At 41.7% G+C, this 21,173-nt stretch overlaps 1 protein-coding gene across 5 annotated transcripts in view; it reads left to right on the forward strand.

Annotated features, from left to right (window-relative positions):
- Positions 1 to 768: 768 nt before the first annotated feature.
- Positions 769 to 21,173, forward strand: part of LOC109418121 (plasmanylethanolamine desaturase 1) — a 60,780-nt gene continuing 40,375 nt past the window's right edge. Inside the window, exon 1 of one of the 5 annotated variants that reach the window (XM_029871324.2) lies at positions 769 to 789. The gene's annotated coding sequence lies outside the window, so the exon portion shown is untranslated. Of the gene's footprint in view, positions 790 to 1,143; positions 1,337 to 20,045; positions 20,532 to 21,173 lie in introns of those variants that run through there. The other 4 variants (XM_029871325.2, XM_062849750.1, XM_029871321.2 and 1 more) reach the window with 4 other exon arrangements.

Consider the following 21,173-nt stretch of genomic DNA (forward strand, 5'->3'; position numbering starts at 1 on the left):
TCGTACGAAATAATAATTGAGAAAATCGACCGGGATCGCACCGAAAACGAGAAAGTTTTAACTTCCATTTTGCGGGGCATTTTTTTGCTCAGCTATATGTCAAAAAACACAGTAGGCAGGCAGAACGACGTTTGCCGGGACAGCTAGTTGACAATAAAAAAGCTAAAAAATACACTCATCACCCTAACCCTGATTGGGAGGTCATTTTACGCCATTCTTCCTCTCTTGACATCACAACGACGATATCCGGTGGAGGGCAGACATTAGCTGAAATCATTCAGTTTCAGCTGCTTTGGAGGCCGATCTAAGCAAGAAAATGAGAAATGGAACACAGATAGCTAGCTAGCTAGATATAGTCGGTCCTTATATTATTGCCACAAGTGGGTATTGAAGCGAGTGAAGCAATGCGATGGTATAGAGTGGAGAAATATGAATGACGCGTCGACGGTAGCCAAGAGAAGGACCCGGCGGGGAGTGACTGTGGGAATTTTGGGTGGCTAAAGTGGGCTGGATCTTTTGGGTGTTGGGTGACGTATGCCTTTAACGCGATTCAGCTGGTTTGTACCGATTCTCTCTTTCCGTCGTCTGTGAATGTCAATTCGTCGTGTTGGTTTATGTCTGTGAAACCGAGAGGAAAGAAAGAAAAACATCAAACGAAACTTTTTATTCCTTTCGTCCTGGTTCAGTGTGGAATCGGACGTTGGGCGTGAAAAAGCACGTTGGTCGCCGGTAATACGATACAGTAGTGTCTTTGTGTTTGACTTTTCTGAGGAATTGTTTCCGATATCGGTATGAAGCAATATAAGATGGATTAACGTTGAAGCATTCGTCATTTAAATCATCGTCATCATTAAACATTTGAAAGCAGTTTTTTCGTCCAAATCAAACATTTTTGCAACGAAAATGGATTCACTGTGATCCACATGAGGAATAGAATACAGTGAATACATTTTCGTGGTCGTTGTCTTGATTTACAGCGAAAAAACTGCTTTTCTATTTCCGAAAAATGATGACGGATGCTTGAGCCTTAACAGTTATTGAAACATCGATTAACCCTCCTTTGGCATTAGGGTCATTTTTGACCCAAACCGTACACTACGTCAGCGAGCTGCTGCCAACGTGATGCAAAAGGAAGGTTAAGTTTGGTGTTCGAAGTCGTTTTTGTCTGAAAACGTGATCTAGTGAACATTTGTGTTAACCAACCATTCAGTGCTGGCAGGTTTGCGGTTTTTTATAATTGAACAACTGTTACAATTGATGATTGATGAACGAAAATAGCTGCAATGCAAGCGAAGAAGAAAGAAGTCGGAGCTAGTAAGCATAAAATTATAAAAAAGTACGACATAGTGAACATTACTAGTTGTTTGTTTGGTTTTTGTTTATTACCGGCACAATTGTGCATTCGGATCGTAAAATAAATATTAATGCTCATTGAATTGAATTTTACATGTTCAGATCTGTCACAAGTTTTTGCAAATATGTCATAATTGTTATAAATTAAAACTTATTAGATCAAACCAGTATATGATTACTGTTTATTAATGGTATTAACAATTGTATCTACTTTAAAAAATAACAAAAATCGAGATCCGTTTAGAATTTTTCATTGCATGTCATACGTTACAATGCTAGGTAATGAAATTAGACACCTTAATGCCGATAGTCCATTTTACGAGCCGATTTTATGAATGAATTGACAGGAGGTAGCGTTGTTGTCACTTCGTAAAATGGCTTATTCCGTTTATTTATATTTCATTGAACCATAATACTGTTTTGAAATTTAATCTCATTTTGGTAATCGAAAATCTTGGGTGCTTAATAGAAATATTTTCAACTTTAGGAATCTCTGGAGAAATTAATACTGTGAGGCTGCCTTTCAAGAAGTATCTGAGAATATTATACATGCGATCGGTGAAGAAATTACAGAGTGCTAGGTGAATACCACATTCACAAGTATTCTAAAACTTCTTTGTTATCCTAGTTTTTTTTTTAAGATTTCATCCTACTTGATGTCTTCTAGGGCAAATATGGACTTAACCATAAACTCTTATTTTGAATCGTCGAAAATTCCGTCGAATTGAACAAAGAACGACTGTAAAAGTTCTATCTATCCTATCTTGCTTGTTATAGAAACTACGATCATCCACGAATACATTTTTCATGTTTTTCCCACAAATAACTTTACACATTTTTACTAAGGAATTCGCAGCTTGATGAATCCGCAATAATTCAGAGAGAAATTTCGGAAAGAATCCGTAGAAGAAGAAACCCAGTTATAATCGGGGAGAATTACAGCATAACTTCTGGAGCGCATCCCTTCAGGATTCTCAGGGGGAGTTGCAAGATGAAATCTGGTAGGGTAAATGTACCAATAGTGGTGCTATTAGTAGCTCCTTGTGCTAAAATAATTGAATAAAATTGATAAAACCAAAAAATAAAAAGTCTGAAAACGTTAATCGATAGTTTTTCACTTAAATTTTCTAAGAAAAATGTAAAAACCATTGTTTATTTCAGTTATTGCTAATAAATCACTTGCACCAACTATAGGTACATGGTTCCTATTATGGAGGTAAAATTTAACATTGGTTCCTATAGTGGCGCATCCCATTGAATTCTTATGGGACCCACCACTATAGGAACACTGCCACCACTATAGGTGCAAAGGAGCAAAAAAGTTAAGGAAAATAATTATTTAAAATAGGTTTTTTGCCAAATCCTGAACACAAAACTGAATTAATGTTATTAATTAGGTATGATGCATCTATTAAATATGCCATTTGTAAGCTTTTTGGTCGAAATAGTGCTAAATTGCCACTACCGTTACTATTGGTACTACCTCCACTAAGGGAGCTTTTACCCTAGGAATCCAAAGGGAATTGTTTAGAGAAATGGTCTGAATATATTTTTTCACCTCAGTGCCACCTGTTCGGATGGTTTTTCACTCATAAATTACATTACCGAACTAAGTTTAGCCTGTATTTAAGCATATTTGCAGAGTATACCAAAACTGTATTTTTTTTTGTTGGGCTGAGATATGATACAATCAAACCAATTACACTACAGCAGTACAGCACCATCTTGTGAGAAAACTTCTAACTATAAAACTTTTGACAATAAGATTCATTTTTTTTTCGCCAAAGATACGAACTTCAAATTCTTGATGAAGTTCCTCAGTTTTTAATTTTTTTTTAAACGAGACGAACAACGTTATTAATTAAGAGGAAACAAACCATCATCCTTTACCAGTAAATCAAAAGCAGTTTTTTCGCTGAAATCACAACCAATTTCAATAAAACTTTATCACTGTACTCTACTCAGCATCTGGATAACAGTGAAATAATTTTCATTGACGGTTTTTGGATTTCTAGCAAGAAAACTGCTTTTTAATAATTGATGATTACTGATGACTGAATGAAACAAGATTTAACTAAATATTTATCAAAATAGCTCAGATTTGTCTGAATATCAGATTTCAAAACATTCATTCTACAAAATGATTTTGAGATAATTCTTGCAATACCATTCTCTAAGAGAAATTAAAACATTTGTAATAGAAGTTAGTAACCCAAATGCATGCCCAAATGTATACAATGGAAGATGGAATTTTAATTTATCTTTTGGCGCGCTTATCTTAGATTCTTAGTTTGTTACAATGGGAACGCGCGGCCCCACCCAAGAAACAATTATTATTTTAAAAACATGTTTCTTTAAAAAGCGTTATTAAGCTGCAAGCTGAACAGTATTTGATTTACTGGAGTTGCAGCTCTACTTCAACTCTTGTTCGACCAGAAATGAGAATCTATTTATCAAAAAACCGGTCTATAATCATCATGAAACAATGATCGTGCTAAACGTTGTGCAGCTGTTGTACAACGTTTAAACCATCAGCATATAAGAAATTCTTTCTTTACGTTTCTTAAATTAAGTAGTATGACGGTTTGTTGTTTAAACAAGAAATATCTTAAAAATCATTATTGCAGATTAGCTGCTGGGTTCATGATAGCAACCACATTTTGACAATTATTCCTCACTAATAGAATCAAAACATGTTAAACAACCTGTTCTTTGAAATTTTGGTAAGCAACACACGGATTACACCATTCAACACCAAATTTTGTTATGGGATGAGAAAAAAAAGAACAGGGGTTTGGAACCCTAGAAGTGTCATAGTAAAAGAATTTTCGGAAAATATTGGACCGGGCCTTCGCAGTTTATGACCGATGTTTGTATGGAGAACTTGGGGTGTTCAATTGACATGTGCATTAGAATGCTCCTCTCCTCTTCTTGGCGTAACGTCCTCACTGGGACAAAGCCTGCTTCTCAGCTTAGTGTTCTATGAGCACTTCCACAGTTATTAACTGAGAGCTTCCTCTGCCAATGACCATTTTGCATGTGTATATCGTGTGGCAGGCACGAAGATACTCTATGCCCAAGGAAGTCAAGGAAATTTCCTTTACGAAAAGATCCTGGACCGACCGGGAATCGAACCCGTCACCCTCAGCATGGTCATGCTGAATACCCGTGCGTTTACCGCCTCGGCTATATGGGCCCATTAGAATGCGCTGTGCATATATTTATAGGCGTTTGGCAATAACGAAACAAACCAAAATACCGAAAACCGAGGCCCACACCTAAACGACTGACACCGCTAACTGCTCGGCCACGAAGCCCACAATAGGTATTATAATATGTAGGTGTTAATAGGTATGAGAGTTCTGGAGACCCAAAGTTGAGCCATTTCTATGGAAGTTCCACTTTTTTGCGCTCCGTCTCGAATGGGATAAACGGTGTTTGGCTGTGGATCAGGATTCAGGAACAACTCTGAAACCTCTTGAAAACTCCTGGAACGCTCCTGAAACGCCTTGGAATATTCCTGACTGGAAAACTCTGCAACCCCGTGGAAAGTTTCTGAAATTCCTTGAAAACCTCTTTTGCGCTCTTGAAACCCCCGGAAACATCCTTGAAATTTCCTAGAACTTCCCTGAAACCCCCGGAACGCCCCTGAAACTGCTGGGAACCCGTGGAACGCTCCCAGGAACGAACCGTTGAAACCCAGGAACGCTCCGGTCAACTTCCAAAACGCCCAGGAACACACCTAAAATCTCTTGAAACCCGTGGAACACCCCAGAAACCGCTAGAAAGCGGCTGAAATCCCATAGAATATTGTAGAGATCTGTAGGAGTAATTTGAGTCTTTCGGATATAACTGTATACAGCTTATACAGCTTACTTATAAGTAAAATAGTAGTACGCGAGAGCAAATATTTGACAAGAAATGATTTCAAGAGTAAACATCCTTGATACCAATAAAAAATTCGATCGAGTCAAACCAGATATTTGAGCATTGATTTGTATTTGGTCAAACATTTGACCCTGTGTACCAACAGTGTAAGTCATGAAAAAGAATGAAGCCTGTATGTATCCGCTACAAACGGGACACAGAAATACGTCAATCTCTGCAATGGAGGAGACGTAAAAAATGCTCAAATTTGGCCTAGGAGCATCTTCAAATGCGTTCATTTACCGTAACTTTAGACCTTTAGCCAGTCATTAGTGATCACCCCTTATTTTTCCGATTGAACTTCTGGAAGTAGTAATCCAATAACCACACAGATCGGAAGAAGAGTGTTAAATTCTGTGACATATGATGCACATAATTGGAGCGTGAGATATCATAGAAGTTTACATTACTTATCATGTAAAGTTCATGAAATATCACGTAAACTTCCATTATATGTCATGTAATTCAGCATGACTTTGAGAATTTACATGACATATAACACAAATTTACATGATATATCATGTAAACCATCATAACATTAAGTTTACATGAGTAAAATGATGTTTACATGACGTGTAAATCTCATTATTTTTATCTGTGCATAAAATTTGGTAGGCGTATTATATGTGCATATAATTAGCTACACAGATCGAAAATAGAGTGTAAAACTCTGTGACATGTAATGCACAAAATTTGAGTGTACACAGAAAAAAATATGTAATTAAATTTCAGCTAGAAATCATGCACATAAAGGGAATGCTAGAGTTAGTGCACTTTTACATGAGATATAATGTAAAATTCCATTACCATCGTGTAAATTTACACCAACCATCGCGTAAACCATCATGGACTACAACCGGTTACACGACTATTGGTGGAAATTTACACGAGCGTAACGTAATTTTACATGATATATCATGTAAATATGCACTAACTCTAGCATTCCCTTTATGTGCATGATTTCTCGCTGAATTTTAATTACATATTTTTTTCTGTGTAGGATGTAAAACATGTACATGACATATCATGTAAATGTCATGTAATTCAGCATGACTCAAAGTGTTTACAGGACATATCACACAAATTTACATGATTTATCATGTACACCATCATAGCATGATGTTTACATGACCAAAATGTAGTTTACATGACGCGTAAACCTCATTATTCTTATCTGCACAGATCGTAAAAAGAGTGTAAAATTCTGTGACATATGATGCACATAATTGGAGCGTGGCATATCATAGAAGTTTACATGTCATATCATGTAAAGTTCATGAAATATCATGTAAACTTCCATTATATGTCATGTAATTCAGCATGACTCTGAGAGTTTACATGACATATAACACAAATTTACATGATATATCATGTAAACAATCATAACATTAAGTTTACATGAGTAAACTGAAGTTTACATGACGTGTAAATCTCATTATTTTTATCTGTGTGTGTACTACTGTGGAAATTTCTTACAAATTGGCAGAGCGGCAGAGGTATTCACTAGTTATGAAAATCTCATATGAAAAAAAAAAGACACGGACACCGTCTTCAGCCAGAAGCTGTACAGACTGAACGAAACTTAACACCAGACAACGGACACGACACACATTACGAGCACCAGTGGATACGAGGAAGAAATATTTCTTGCGAAAAGTTTCACCACTCGGAGCTGGAATCGAACCCTCACCTCTTGATATGGTACGGTTATACGCTTGGTAACGCTAATCGCACGGCAACGAGGCTTCAATACGAGGCTCCAATACGAAGAATATTCACAAACACTCACCGGCACCATTACCGATAACTAACCAGTTGATCAAAATTGATAAATTTTCTGTGGTGATTTCAGGGTTCCAGGCATAGGAAACCCGCACAAGGGGGAGAAGGGAGGGGGTAGAATATACCTCATTTAACGTAACGTACTGACTGGATGCTGCCTATATTCAAAAAGTACTTACGCCCTTACTACAAAACATAAAAAAATAACGGTACTGTTAGGAAAGTTGGCACGGAGAAGGCTGGGTATGATGCGCAATTCACATCCCACTGTGATCCACTAGCATCTGCCCAGCTTCTCCTATCCCTACCTCCGCGTGGTACCGGCTGGAAACTACAAGCAACCTTAGGGAAGATCGGGTAACCAACCCCGGTGGAAACTTTGGTCGTAAGCTGACAGGGAAAGGGGGGGGGGGATGTTGCTTCCGCAAACCTGAGCGTCTGTTCTCCAGGAGGAGCGGTTCACAACAGCGTCTGATCCCCATGTTAGGGGCGGCCGATCTACGTCCGAGTGCCAGGGAAGGACTCTAAGCTCAACTGTGCACTGTGGTCCTCCGGAAAGTAGGGGGTTGGTGTCAGGCCCTACGAGCCAGCCGTAAAAAACCATTGTAACGGAAAATCAGCAACAGAATAATACGAACCGAGACCAACGGCAACGATCCCAGCGAACAAAAAGGACTTGCGATTGGAAACTTGGTACGTGGAACTGCCGATCTCTCAACTTCATGGGAGCACCCGCCCACACGCCGATCTACTGAAGGACCGCGGGTTCGGCATCGTAGCGCTGCAGGAGGTGTGTTGGACAGGATCCATGGTGCGAACGTTTAGAGGTAATCATACCATCTATCAGAGCTGCGGCAACACACGCGAGCAGAGAATAGCTTTCATCGTTCTGGGTGATATGCAGAGGCGCGTGATCGGTTGGTGGCCGATCGACGAAAGAATGTGCAGGTTGAGGATCAAGGGCCGATTCTTCAACTGCCCAAGTCACGACGTCAAGGAGATCATCATCATCATAGGAGATTCAAACGCTCAGATAGGAGGGAGGAGGAGGAATTGAAGACCGACGACTGGAAAGTTCAAAGCCTACCAGCAGACGAACAAAAACGGCCTACGACTTATTGATTTCGCCGCCTCCAAAAACATGGCCATATGTAGCACCTTTTTCCAACACTGCCTCCCTTATCGTTACACCTGGAGATCACCACAGCAGAGGGAATCTCAAATCGACCACGTTCTGATTGACGGACGGCACTTTTCCGACATTATTGACGTCGGGACCTATTGTGGCGTCAACATCGAATCCATCCACTATCTGATGATAGTAAAATTGTGCCCAAAACTTTCCGTCATCAATAATGTACGGTATCGGCGACCGCCACGGTAAAACCTAGAGCGACTAAAACAACAGGATGTTACCTCAGCATACGCGCAGAATCTCGAGGCCGCGTTGCCGGACGAGGGTGAGCTCGATGAGGCCCCTCTAGATGATTGCTGGAGTACAGTGAAAGCAGCCGAGAGTACCATCGGGTACGTGGAACGGAATTGACGAAACGAATGGTTCGACGAAGAGTGCAGAACGGTTTTGGACGAGAATAACGCAGTGCGGGCGGTAATGCTGCAGCAATTAAGAGACCCGCAGAACGTGGAACGTTACAAACAGAAGCGGAAACAGCAGACCCGCCTTTTTCGGGAGAAAAAGCGCCTCCTGGAAGAAACGTTGTGCAATGGAATGGAACTACTGTGCCGTTCCCAAGAAACACGGAAGTTCTATCAGAAGCTCAACGCATCCCGCAACGGCTTAGTGCCGCGAGCCAAAATGTGCAAGGATAAGGACGGAGGCCTCTTGACCGACGGACGTGAGGTGATCGAAAGGTGGAAGCAGCACTTCGATCAGCACTAGAATGGCGTGGAGTACGTAGGCACGGGAGATCACGGCAACGGAAGAGACGACGATGTCAGATCAGTGGAGGACGGAAATGAACTAACAAAGCTAGCAAAGCAGCTGGTACGGATGGTATCGCAGCTGAACTCATGGAAAGAAGGGGTAATCTGCCCCATTCACAAAAAAGGCGATCACTTGGAATGTGAGAACATCAGAGCGATCACCATTATAACTAGACCAACATGTGAAAAGGGCGGATATCCAAAATGTTAGAATCGAGAAAAACGCTTGCAAAGTTTCACAATCTAAAACTAATTCCTATTTAACACTTTGTGCGTGTGCACTCAATCTTTTTCGTTGTTTTAGAAGAAAACACTAACCTCTTGGTGATTTTATGTCAAAAAGTACAAACAAGCGTTTTTCCTTGAAGAAAATGAATGAAATGAAAATTACGCCCAAATAGAAACTCATTGGTCATTACGCCCGACATGCTACGCCGCTTGATCGCCAGCACTGGAATTACGCCTGGTCAATATTACCTAGAATCGATCGCTTTTGTTGTTACGCCCGAAGAAATTTTGTATCGAAATTAGTGGAATGCAATAGATTTTGAACCTAATCCACCGCAATAAATTAATTTTGAAGCTTTCTTAACTAAAAGTAACTAATTCAAGTTTATCTGACATTGGACAATGGAGGAGGAAGGAAATTTTCTCTTGACGTTGCCTACGATGAGTGGTAAAAAAACAATGAGTAAAATGCAATGGAAATCAGATTTCGATTGAAATCTATATTCTAGCTCTTATCTATGAACAACAACTCTTTACAGTTTATCTAGTATCGTACAGCAAAGGAGGGAGTTGTCCCTGCCATTGTTCAAAATGCGCGTTGAAAAAAAAAATATAGCTACAGTACCGATGGGGAAGCGCAGGCAGCATATTATGTTCCCAACAAGCCCGTGCACAACGGATGGGGGTTAAACTCCTCCCATTGCCGATACTCTATACACAACCCAAGCAACACACATGGTTACAATACAGTGACGGCAGCGTATGTAATGGTTGCACAGAAGTCACTGTGACTTACTGCGCAACTTTTACATACGCTGCCGTCACTGTTTTGTAACCATATGTGTTGCTTGGGAAGGCCTCCTTCACCCTTTGCTAAAATTGGGTAAAACCCCTCCCTTGTCGCCTTTTCTGTGCACGGGCCTGGTTCCCAATATCACCTTTTGCTGAATCTACCTGCTGTGACCTATGCCGGTCAATAGATTTGAGACCATTTTTATCACTGAAGCTTTACCAGCTGCATATCATCCAAATCCTTTGGAGAAAATATATCGTGAATAGACATTGAAGCCATATTATCGCCACTTATTGCAGTCAGTCAACGACTTTATTGAATTTTACGATGAAAAACGCACGATTTGATCTTGGGCGTAAGAACCATCCGTGCGCAACAAGAGCAATAAGTGCGCGGCGGATTTCCACTCAGACATTTTGATGGGCGCCGAAGCACGACGTAATGACGAAGGCTTTTCAATAATGGTGTAAGTAGTTTGGGGCGACTTTAATCAAAAGTGGGAGTAAAAGTTTTGTGTAAATTTGATAAATATGAATGGCGAGATGATGTTCTCGACTGCTTATTCAACAGTGTTAACAATTTTGTGCATTTTTTCAAAGGCGCAAGATCATTGGCGGAACAACCAAATGAAGTGATCAAAATCAGATGTGGAAATCCGCCTTTATTTAAATTATTGTTTTCCAGAAGTGGAAACTCATTTTTGAGCTAACGTCAGGAAAAACCATATGTTTATGAGTTGTTTCATCAAACTATGCTGAAAAGTGATTTTTTTACATTTTGGCTCTTCCGCCCTTTTCAAATGTTGGTCTAGATAAATGCTGCCTACAAAATGCTCTCCCAGATCATCTTCCGTCGTCTGTCACCTAAAACGAATGAGTTCGTGGGAAGTTATCAAGCTGGCTTCATCGACGGCCGGTCGACAACGGACCAGATCTTCACCGTACGGCAAATCCTTCAGAAATGCCGTGAATATCAGGTCCCAACGCAATACCTGTTCATCGACTTAGAAGCGGCATCGACCGTGCAGAGCTATGGAGAATCATGGACGAAAACGGCTTTCCTGGGAAGCTGGCTAGACTGATTAAAGCTTATGGGATGAGAAAAAAAAGAACAGGGGTTTGGAACCCTAGAAGTGTCATAGTAAAAGAATTTTCGGAAAATATTGGACCGGGCCTTCGCAGTTTATGACCGATGTTTGTATGGAGAACTTGGGGTGTTCAATTGACATGTGCATTAGAATGCTCCTCTCCTCTTCTTGGCGTAACGTCCTCACTGGGACAAAGCCTGCTTCTCAGCTTAGTGTTCTATGAGCACTTCCACAGTTATTAACTGAGAGCTTCCTCTGCCAATGACCATTTTGCATGTGTATATCGTGTGGCAGGCACGAAGATACTCTATGCCCAAGGAAGTCAAGGAAATTTCCTTTACGAAAAGATCCTGGACCGACCGGGAATCGAACCCGTCACCCTCAGCATGGTCATGCTGAATACCCGTGCGTTTACCGCCTCGGCTATATGGGCCCATTAGAATGCGCTGTGCATATATTTATAGGCGTTTGGCAATAACGAAACAAACCAAAATACCGAAAACCGAGGCCCACACCTAAACGACTGACACCGCTAACTGCTCGGCCACGAAGCCCACAATAGGTATTATAATATGTAGGTGTTAATAGGTATGAGAGTTCTGGAGACCCAAAGTTGAGCCATTTCTATGGAAGTTCCACTTTTTTGCGCTCCGTCTCGAATGGGATAAACGGTGTTTGGCTGTGGATCAGGATTCAGGAACAACTCTGAAACCTCTTGAAAACTCCTGGAACGCTCCTGAAACGCCTTGGAATATTCCTGACTGGAAAACTCTGCAACCCCGTGGAAAGTTTCTGAAATTCCTTGAAAACCTCTTTTGCGCTCTTGAAACCCCCGGAAACATCCTTGAAATTTCCTAGAACTTCCCTGAAACCCCCGGAACGCCCCTGAAACTGCTGGGAACCCGTGGAACGCTCCCAGGAACGAACCGTTGAAACCCAGGAACGCTCCGGTCAACTTCCAAAACGCCCAGGAACACACCTAAAATCTCTTGAAACCCGTGGAACACCCCAGAAACCGCTAGAAAGCGGCTGAAATCCCATAGAATATTGTAGAGATCTGTAGGAGTAATTTGAGTCTTTCGGATATAACTGTATACAGCTTATACAGCTTACTTATAAGTAAAATAGTAGTACGCGAGAGCAAATATTTGACAAGAAATGATTTCAAGAGTAAACATCCTTGATACCAATAAAAAATTCGATCGAGTCAAACCAGATATTTGAGCATTGATTTGTATTTGGTCAAACATTTGACCCTGTGTACCAACAGTGTAAGTCATGAAAAAGAATGAAGCCTGTATGTATCCGCTACAAACGGGACACAGAAATACGTCAATCTCTGCAATGGAGGAGACGTAAAAAATGCTCAAATTTGGCCTAGGAGCATCTTCAAATGCGTTCATTTACCGTAACTTTAGACCTTTAGCCAGTCATTAGTGATCACCCCTTATTTTTCCGATTGAACTTCTGGAAGTAGTAATCCAATAACCACACAGATCGGAAGAAGAGTGTTAAATTCTGTGACATATGATGCACATAATTGGAGCGTGAGATATCATAGAAGTTTACATTACTTATCATGTAAAGTTCATGAAATATCACGTAAACTTCCATTATATGTCATGTAATTCAGCATGACTTTGAGAATTTACATGACATATAACACAAATTTACATGATATATCATGTAAACCATCATAACATTAAGTTTACATGAGTAAAATGATGTTTACATGACGTGTAAATCTCATTATTTTTATCTGTGCATAAAATTTGGTAGGCGTATTATATGTGCATATAATTAGCTACACAGATCGAAAATAGAGTGTAAAACTCTGTGACATGTAATGCACAAAATTTGAGTGTACACAGAAAAAAATATGTAATTAAATTTCAGCTAGAAATCATGCACATAAAGGGAATGCTAGAGTTAGTGCACTTTTACATGAGATATAATGTAAAATTCCATTACCATCGTGTAAATTTACACCAACCATCGCGTAAACCATCATGGACTACAACCGGTTACACGACTATTGGTGGAAATTTACACGAGCGTAACGTAATTTTACATGATATATCATGTAAATATGCACTAACTCTAGCATTCCCTTTATGTGCATGATTTCTCGCTGAATTTTAATTACATATTTTTTTCTGTGTAGGATGTAAAACATGTACATGACATATCATGTAAATGTCATGTAATTCAGCATGACTCAAAGTGTTTACAGGACATATCACACAAATTTACATGATTTATCATGTACACCATCATAGCATGATGTTTACATGACCAAAATGTAGTTTACATGACGCGTAAACCTCATTATTCTTATCTGCACAGATCGTAAAAAGAGTGTAAAATTCTGTGACATATGATGCACATAATTGGAGCGTGGCATATCATAGAAGTTTACATGTCATATCATGTAAAGTTCATGAAATATCATGTAAACTTCCATTATATGTCATGTAATTCAGCATGACTCTGAGAGTTTACATGACATATAACACAAATTTACATGATATATCATGTAAACAATCATAACATTAAGTTTACATGAGTAAACTGAAGTTTACATGACGTGTAAATCTCATTATTTTTATCTGTGTGTGTACTACTGTGGAAATTTCTTACAAATTGGCAGAGCGGCAGAGGTATTCACTAGTTATGAAAATCTCATATGAAAAAAAAAAGACACGGACACCGTCTTCAGCCAGAAGCTGTACAGACTGAACGAAACTTAACACCAGACAACGGACACGACACACATTACGAGCACCAGTGGATACGAGGAAGAAATATTTCTTGCGAAAAGTTTCACCACTCGGAGCTGGAATCGAACCCTCACCTCTTGATATGGTACGGTTATACGCTTGGTAACGCTAATCGCACGGCAACGAGGCTTCAATACGAGGCTCCAATACGAAGAATATTCACAAACACTCACCGGCACCATTACCGATAACTAACCAGTTGATCAAAATTGATAAATTTTCTGTGGTGATTTCAGGGTTCCAGGCATAGGAAACCCGCACAAGGGGGAGAAGGGAGGGGGTAGAATATACCTCATTTAACGTAACGTACTGACTGGATGCTGCCTATATTCAAAAAGTACTTACGCCCTTACTACAAAACATAAAAAAATAACGGTACTGTTAGGAAAGTTGGCACGGAGAAGGCTGGGTATGATGCGCAATTCACATCCCACTGTGATCCACTAGCATCTGCCCAGCTTCTCCTATCCCTACCTCCGCGTGGTACCGGCTGGAAACTACAAGCAACCTTAGGGAAGATCGGGTAACCAACCCCGGTGGAAACTTTGGTCGTAAGCTGACAGGGAAAGGGGGGGGGGGGATGTTGCTTCCGCAAACCTGAGCGTCTGTTCTCCAGGAGGAGCGGTTCACAACAGCGTCTGATCCCCATGTTAGGGGCGGCCGATCTACGTCCGAGTGCCAGGGAAGGACTCTAAGCTCAACTGTGCACTGTGGTCCTCCGGAAAGTAGGGGGTTGGTGTCAGGCCCTACGAGCCAGCCGTAAAAAACCATTGTAACGGAAAATCAGCAACAGAATAATACGAACCGAGACCAACGGCAACGATCCCAGCGAACAAAAAGGACTTGCGATTGGAAACTTGGTACGTGGAACTGCCGATCTCTCAACTTCATGGGAGCACCCGCCCACACGCCGATCTACTGAAGGACCGCGGGTTCGGCATCGTAGCGCTGCAGGAGGTGTGTTGGACAGGATCCATGGTGCGAACGTTTAGAGGTAATCATACCATCTATCAGAGCTGCGGCAACACACGCGAGCAGAGAATAGCTTTCATCGTTCTGGGTGATATGCAGAGGCGCGTGATCGGTTGGTGGCCGATCGACGAAAGAATGTGCAGGTTGAGGATCAAGGGCCGATTCTTCAACTGCCCAAGTCACGACGTCAAGGAGATCATCATCATCATAGGAGATTCAAACGCTCAGATAGGAGGGAGGAGGAGGAATTGAAGACCGACGACTGGAAAGTTCAAAGCCTACCAGCAGACGAACAAAAACGGCCTACGACTTATTGATTTCGCCGCCTCCAAAAACATGGCCATATGTAGCACCTTTTTCCAACACTGCCTCCCTTATCGTTACACCTGGAGATCACCACAGCAGAGGGAATCTCAAATCGACCACGTTCTGATTGACGGACGGCACTTTTCCGACATTATTGACGTCGGGACCTATTGTGGCGTCAACATCGAATCCATCCACTATCTGATGATAGTAAAATTGTGCCCAAAACTTTCCGTCATCAATAATGTACGGTATCGGCGACCGCCACGGTAAAACCTAGAGCGACTAAAACAACAGGATGTTACCTCAGCATACGCGCAGAATCTCGAGGCCGCGTTGCCGGACGAGGGTGAGCTCGATGAGGCCCCTCTAGATGATTGCTGGAGTACAGTGAAAGCAGCCGAGAGTACCATCGGGTACGTGGAACGGAATTGACGAAACGAATGGTTCGACGAAGAGTGCAGAACGGTTTTGGACGAGAATAACGCAGTGCGGGCGGTAATGCTGCAGCAATTAAGAGACCCGCAGAACGTGGAACGTTACAAACAGAAGCGGAAACAGCAGACCCGCCTTTTTCGGGAGAAAAAGCGCCTCCTGGAAGAAACGTTGTGCAATGGAATGGAACTACTGTGCCGTTCCCAAGAAACACGGAAGTTCTATCAGAAGCTCAACGCATCCCGCAACGGCTTAGTGCCGCGAGCCAAAATGTGCAAGGATAAGGACGGAGGCCTCTTGACCGACGGACGTGAGGTGATCGAAAGGTGGAAGCAGCACTTCGATCAGCACTAGAATGGCGTGGAGTACGTAGGCACGGGAGATCACGGCAACGGAAGAGACGACGATGTCAGATCAGTGGAGGACGGAAATGAACTAACAAAGCTAGCAAAGCAGCTGGTACGGATGGTATCGCAGCTGAACTCATGGAAAGAAGGGGTAATCTGCCCCATTCACAAAAAAGGCGATCACTTGGAATGTGAGAACATCAGAGCGATCACCATTATAACTAGACCAACATGTGAAAAGGGCGGATATCCAAAATGTTAGAATCGAGAAAAACGCTTGCAAAGTTTCACAATCTAAAACTAATTCCTATTTAACACTTTGTGCGTGTGCACTCAATCTTTTTCGTTGTTTTAGAAGAAAACACTAACCTCTTGGTGATTTTATGTCAAAAAGTACAAACAAGCGTTTTTCCTTGAAGAAAATGAATGAAATGAAAATTACGCCCAAATAGAAACTCATTGGTCATTACGCCCGACATGCTACGCCGCTTGATCGCCAGCACTGGAATTACGCCTGGTCAATATTACCTAGAATCGATCGCTTTTGTTGTTACGCCCGAAGAAATTTTGTATCGAAATTAGTGGAATGCAATAGATTTTGAACCTAATCCACCGCAATAAATTAATTTTGAAGCTTTCTTAACTAAAAGTAACTAATTCAAGTTTATCTGACATTGGACAATGGAGGAGGAAGGAAATTTTCTCTTGACGTTGCCTACGATGAGTGGTAAAAAAACAATGAGTAAAATGCAATGGAAATCAGATTTCGATTGAAATCTATATTCTAGCTCTTATCTATGAACAACAACTCTTTACAGTTTATCTAGTATCGTACAGCAAAGGAGGGAGTTGTCCCTGCCATTGTTCAAAATGCGCGTTGAAAAAAAAAATATAGCTACAGTACCGATGGGGAAGCGCAGGCAGCATATTATGTTCCCAACAAGCCCGTGCACAACGGATGGGGGTTAAACTCCTCCCATTGCCGATACTCTATACACAACCCAAGCAACACACATGGTTACAATACAGTGACGGCAGCGTATGTAATGGTTGCACAGAAGTCACTGTGACTTACTGCGCAACTTTTACATACGCTGCCGTCACTGTTTTGTAACCATATGTGTTGCTTGGGAAGGCCTCCTTCACCCTTTGCTAAAATTGGGTAAAACCCCTCCCTTGTCGCCTTTTCTGTGCACGGGCCTGGTTCCCAATATCACCTTTTGCTGAATCTACCTGCTGTGACCTATGCCGGTCAATAGATTTGAGACCATTTTTATCACTGAAGCTTTACCAGCTGCATATCATCCAAATCCTTTGGAGAAAATATATCGTGAATAGACATTGAAGCCATATTATCGCCACTTATTGCAGTCAGTCAACGACTTTATTGAATTTTACGATGAAAAACGCACGATTTGATCTTGGGCGTAAGAACCATCCGTGCGCAACAAGAGCAATAAGTGCGCGGCGGATTTCCACTCAGACATTTTGATGGGCGCCGAAGCACGACGTAATGACGAAGGCTTTTCAATAATGGTGTAAGTAGTTTGGGGCGACTTTAATCAAAAGTGGGAGTAAAAGTTTTGTGTAAATTTGATAAATATGAATGGCGAGATGATGTTCTCGACTGCTTATTCAACAGTGTTAACAATTTTGTGCATTTTTTCAAAGGCGCAAGATCATTGGCGGAACAACCAAATGAAGTGATCAAAATCAGATGTGGAAATCCGCCTTTATTTAAATTATTGTTTTCCAGAAGTGGAAACTCATTTTTGAGCTAACGTCAGGAAAAACCATATGTTTATGAGTTGTTTCATCAAACTATGCTGAAAAGTGATTTTTTTACATTTTGGCTCTTCCGCCCTTTTCAAATGTTGGTCTAGATAAATGCTGCCTACAAAATGCTCTCCCAGATCATCTTCCGTCGTCTGTCACCTAAAACGAATGAGTTCGTGGGAAGTTATCAAGCTGGCTTCATCGACGGCCGGTCGACAACGGACCAGATCTTCACCGTACGGCAAATCCTTCAGAAATGCCGTGAATATCAGGTCCCAACGCAATACCTGTTCATCGACTTAGAAGCGGCATCGACCGTGCAGAGCTATGGAGAATCATGGACGAAAACGGCTTTCCTGGGAAGCTGGCTAGACTGATTAAAGCAACGATGGACGGTGTGCAAAACTGCGTAAGGGTTTCGGGTGAACTATCCAGTTCATTCGAATCTCGCCGGGGACTGCGACAAGAAGATGAACTCGCATGCCTACTTTTCAACAGCCGGGGAACGATTTTCACAAAGGTCAATTTGTGTGCTTTGCGGACGACATGGACATTGTGTGGGGGCGAAAGAGCTCCCAATGCTTAATGTGACAGTGGCTGAATGTGAGCTGAACTCTTGTGCGTTGTCTCGCATCAGAACTGTCACAGCAGGCGAGCTAACCCCAACAATCGCCATCTTATCCTCGGGCTTTTTCCAGCAGCAACCAGCACCGGAGTCGGACGTGCGAACATCGTGGTCATCATACTCTTTGGCCCGATCCTGGGTGATTCCTTCCGGCTATATTCGGCTCTGCACAGACATTATCGCCAGAACATTCGGAACGATGGCAGAGCTGTACAGTGTACACCCACCTGAAACGCGAAGCAGCTAAGGTCGGACTGGTGGTGAATGCTTCAAAAACAAAGTACATGCTGATAGGAGGTACCGAACATGACCGGATCCGTCTGTGTAGTAATGTTACGATAGACGGGGAGGTGGTGGTGGAATTTGTCTACCTCGGATTCTTACTGACGGCTGACAACAATGTGAGTCAGTCGTGAAGTTCGAAGGCGGAAGTGGGGCCTACTACGGGCTCCAGAAGAAGCTGCGGTCTAATAAGATTCACCCACGCACCAAATGCACCATGTACAAAACCCTAATAAGACCGGTGGTCCTCTACGGACACAATACAAGACATGGACGATGCTCGAGGAGGACCTGACATCACTTGGGGTTTTCGAGCGACGTGTGCTAAGGAGCGCACAGTATCTAGCCATGTTCAAAAATTCATGTCAACCGGTTTGAAATTTACTGAGTTATAGCGGCAACAACAAGAACAACAACAACAACAACAACAACATCAATAATAATGAGAAAAAGAATGTAATTCTAGGTTTCAATTTACAAACAGGCCTTTGGCATTTAAACTGCATTGCATATAAAATTCTTTATTAAACTTAAAAGGGTTAACCAAATCCATGAAAAAACTTCAATAAATATTGTGTAATAGTGAAAACCTTCGATATTGTATACTTACTTGCAAATGTAAAATAAAAATACCTAATGCAGATGTTTCCAGTCGCACGAGATATTAGGAAAATCCGTCTTACAAGTACAAGTCAAGTACAAGTCAAGTACAAGACACTGAAGACGACCTTACAGTTGAGGTCGGAAAACGTATCTGTCAAAGGATGCAAATTCTTAGTGGAATTCAAAAGAACAGTACTTAACCCGATTTTCTTTTTACTTAAGATCAAGATGTTCCATCATTCGTTAGGAAAAGTCTTGAAAATGATGAAATGATAATGATCCATGAAATCTGGCAACACTTCAGCACCGGCATGACTAAGCTCTGACTTAGCGGAGAGACAAAAAAAAGTCTATCACTGAATTATTAATCTTTTCATCGTCCTTCTTTGTTGACCGTAGGCCGTTTGACCCGATGATGGTGCGTTAGGGGTATGCGGTGTCACAGTTGCATACCTTCATACCTACTACCCCAGGGTCCACTTCGTTGATGCTTTCCTGGCTTAGGATTCGGAGATTTGCCCCCTTTTGGTAGTGCATACGTATCGAAGTGGTGTTTCCCTAGGCCTTCCGCTTTTCCTCCACGGTTGGTCGGTAGCGCGGAGAAACGAAAAAAAGGACTACACTAACTGTGGTGAATGAAGTAATGCGAACCGTCCACGGCAACAGGACCCGTCGTTGTTTTCGTCGTCGGTCGCTTCAAAGGCTCAAGCCCGGCAGCGGAAAAGCAACAGCGAGAGAGGTGACACTTGGTCGGAATCGATATGGACGTGATTCATAGGGATTAGGGGGGAATGGGGTGCTGTTGTAAGGTCGGGTTGCGATGGGGTGGTGTGGTGTATGCTGTTGGCCACCGTAAGGCATGGAACGTCTGTGCTCATTCGCGGTACGGTCTTTGCTGGTGAAGGAAGTCTGATCGCGCTCGCTGGTTAGCTTGCTGCAAGGATAAACTTCATCAGCAACGACAACGACGACGACGACGACGACGGCGATAACGACGCTGGTGGCGGCTCCATCAGGACGGATAGAAAGTTTGTTAATGTTAGGTTTGCGTGTGCCGGAGGCAGAGAAGCAGTGTGAAGGTGAATGGGTTGGGTATTAGTGCGGGCTGTTGAGCAGCTGATAACGTTTGTGGAGTATTGAGGAAACTCAACAATGTGAAACGGTGCCGGTGTGCGAATGAGAAATCGTTAGTCTATTTCGGTGTGTCTTGTTCTATACTCGGGAGCAGTTTTGTACAAGTGACCTATTTTCTGCAACGGAAATAGAGTGTCTGTGGAATGGAGAGCAATAGGTGAATGACGAATAGCTGGAGTGTTGGAATTTCTGGCAGTGGTTTTCTGAAAGGAAGAAGCGAACAAACTGAAGTAGCAGAAGTGGCTATGAACAAAAGTTCGACATTACTTGGATGATATGTTGGCTGATTTGTCAAAAAAGTTGCACAAATAATAACGATAATAAACTTTTCTATTCGATTACATGAAAACAACAAGTCAACTGTCGTGAGATCTAATACTAACATTAAGGCCTAACGAAAAGATAAACTGACGTAAAAGCGTAGCGTTTAGCTAATCATTCATAACGAAATAATATTAGATGTTAATGAAAGATATTCCGAAACTAGTCAATTCAAAAGTTGATGTACATTAAAGGTCTTCTGTATCGCGTCATCAAACAGTGTAGACATACAATGGCTACTTGTGGGGAAACTGGCTCAAAATGTATCTATGAAATAAATAAGATCAAAATGGTCTTATGCTTAAAATCATTTCTGAATGTCTATTTCAGTTAAGTATATATAAAACATGATAAAACATTATTTGCTTATTATGCTCACTATTTGATGCATTGTTGTTGAAACTCATGGAGACGCATGGCTATTGCTGTTTCATTTTACATGTGAAGTTATAGTCCGTCCCTTGAGCTTTTATGGTCA

This window comes from Aedes albopictus, chromosome 2 (genome assembly GCF_035046485.1).
Source record: "Aedes albopictus strain Foshan chromosome 2, AalbF5, whole genome shotgun sequence".
Classification (NCBI taxonomy): domain Eukaryota; kingdom Metazoa; phylum Arthropoda; class Insecta; order Diptera; family Culicidae; genus Aedes; species Aedes albopictus.